At 28.9% G+C, this 2,542-nt stretch overlaps 1 long non-coding RNA gene across 1 annotated transcript; it reads left to right on the top strand.

Moving 5' to 3' along the window:
* The first annotated feature begins 950 nt into the window (after nucleotides 1-950).
* Nucleotides 951-1,802, top strand: LOC145001912 (uncharacterized). The gene is made up of 2 exons (XR_013661752.1): nucleotides 951-1,088; nucleotides 1,179-1,802. It is a non-coding gene; the product is annotated as an uncharacterized LOC145001912 (long non-coding RNA).
* Nucleotides 1,803-2,542: the final 740 nt, after the last annotated feature.

Genomic DNA, 2,542 nt, shown 5'->3' with positions numbered 1-2,542 from the left:
AAGACAAGATTTCCTCTATTGAAAAAGTTGATTACAAAAATCATTTTCATTTTACCAAACATCTTTTTGACTTTTAGAAAAAAAAAAGTTACTTTAAAAGTTATGCCAAACACCCTCTTAATAACAAAGTATATAAAATGTTTAAAAACATCATTAGAACAGCTCCAATCCACTCCTATTTTTCAAATTTTCTTCCATTTTTTCCCCAAATTCTCTCCAACTCTACCCCATTTATTCGTTTATTTTGGGGGAAATGAATAGTATAATACCAAATATGGTGTTGTACGGATGAACTTTGAGTTGTTAATTTTAGTCCATTTTTTTATATATTTATACATTATTAGTTTATTTTATCTACTAGTTATAATTTAAATGTATTATTTAATACTTATAATATTGTATTATGTATTAAATTATATTAATTAATTATAAATATGAAGTTTATTTTTTGTTTATCAAATTCATATGAAAATTTAAATACATATTGAAATTTTAAAATACGATAACGCATTTTAGAAAAGCTTATAATTATGTGTTATAAATATAATCTTATTTATTTAATAGTATTGTAATGAAAAAAATATAGATTATATATTTGTTAAAATCAAATTAGTAGAAGGGGTATAATTGACAATCTATATAGGTTGAAAAATAGAATATATTAGGAATATAATTTTTGGGGGTAAAAAATAAAAAGAATTGGAGATGAAACACTATTTATCTAATTTTTTATTTCATTTTTAAAGGAAAAAATAAGAATGAGTTGGAAAATATTAATCTAGCACAACTATGTATTGTCTTATTTTTTAGTGGGAATATGTTAATCTAGCACAACTATGATATGAGAGAGCCAATTACTTTTATGCTGTGACATTTTCAATTACATTTCTTTATATCTTTTAAGGGACACCGAACTTTTCCTCATTTATTTGTATTCTTCATTTATTTGTATTCATCGTCGTCTATGCTTTAATCTTCATCATTGCTTTATAAGTTGTACCGAAAGCACCCTTACCTAAAACCTCTACAAAAGCCCTAAAAAGATTATTGAAATTGAACGACAAGTTACTCCTCTCAAAGAAAACAAGGTTCATGTTTCCATTTCCAACGCTTCTCGATCACAAATTCTCCATACCTTTTTGATTCTTATATATTCTCTACAAATCCTGATTTTTTAGCTTTTGTCTTCAAATGCCAAACAACCAACAATTAAGCCAGTAGTCCTAGCACCAAGACGGAACACCCAATCATGATCCCAAGGATTGCAGATTCACCCAGTTTTGCGGGTTTCTTTTGAGGAGAAAGAGGATGAAGCGATAATGAATCAGAATCAGGAGCGATGTTGTTTCCAAGAAAAGTTGACCTAGGAGATCTTTTGAGAGATCGAGTCAGGGTTCAAGTGAAAATTTTGTTAGTATAATCTATAAAGTCGAGATACATAAATCGGGGATTTCAAAACTATGAGGTGAATCAGACTTGAAATGAAAGGAGAAATGCTTCCAGTGAAACCATTATTGGAGAGATTAAGAACAAAGAGATTGCTCCAAACGGATAAATTCAATGGTAATTGACCAAAGAAGTTATTGCATTGAAGATGTAGAGAAATCAGACATAAAAGGACCGGATAATCCATTGGATCTTAAACTCAAGATATGAAGATTTGATAGTCGAATGATAGTGTTTAGAATATATTTTTGGATGAAATCAAGTAAGATCTTCTTATCTTCGATAGGTTCAGTCGTAACTAAAGAGAAAATAGCCCCAAACAAGAAATTTGCAATGAAACTGAACTTGTTCATCTTTGTTTTCTCTCAAAATCTACAAAATGCTTATGTGGATATGACATGACCTATTGTCTCCATGTCATGAGTGCCAACTAACCATGGTAACCTATAAACCCGTAAGTATTGGCATCAATCATCTATTTAACAGGTAAAAGTTAACTTTAATGACTAATTGTGCAAAAAAAAAAAAGAAAAACATTAGTGACCAATTAGGTAAAATGATGAAATTTAGTTGTGCTACAACAACATTTTCCCTTTTTGATAAATATACCATTGTTAGAATGAAAATTTAAAAACAAAACAATAGTTTGAATGATATTTTATAAATCAAAACTATTCGTTACCTTTTGATGACATTGTTTTAGTTGAATGACATTTTAAAATATTTTGAATAGTTGATTACCTTTTTATGACATTAACACTAGATTTACCTGAAAGAATAAATTGTAAATTTGGTCACTATGTTTTGTTGAAACTATGGATAAAATCTAAATTTTTTTTCAACATGCATCAGGTCTACTATAAGATTTTTTTTTTCTTTTGTATGAATTTAGTCATCGATAAACTTGATATAATCTCTATCTACCTTTCTCTCTCTTGACTAATTCCCCCCACCCCCTTCAATCTTGTTTACTTTTCTTTTGTTAAAAAACTAAAATTTATAAAAACTCTCTCTCTCTCTCTCTCTCTCTCTCTCTCTCTCTCTCTCTCTCTCTCTCTCTCACCATAGATCCACCTCCCCACCGGAAACTCACCCA

Source organism: Lactuca saligna, chromosome 6 (assembly GCF_052625555.1).
Source record: "Lactuca saligna cultivar CGN05327 chromosome 6, ASM5262555v1, whole genome shotgun sequence".
In the NCBI taxonomy this organism is placed as follows: domain Eukaryota; kingdom Viridiplantae; phylum Streptophyta; class Magnoliopsida; order Asterales; family Asteraceae; genus Lactuca; species Lactuca saligna.
This window is presented reverse-complemented; position numbering and strand designations above follow the sequence as displayed.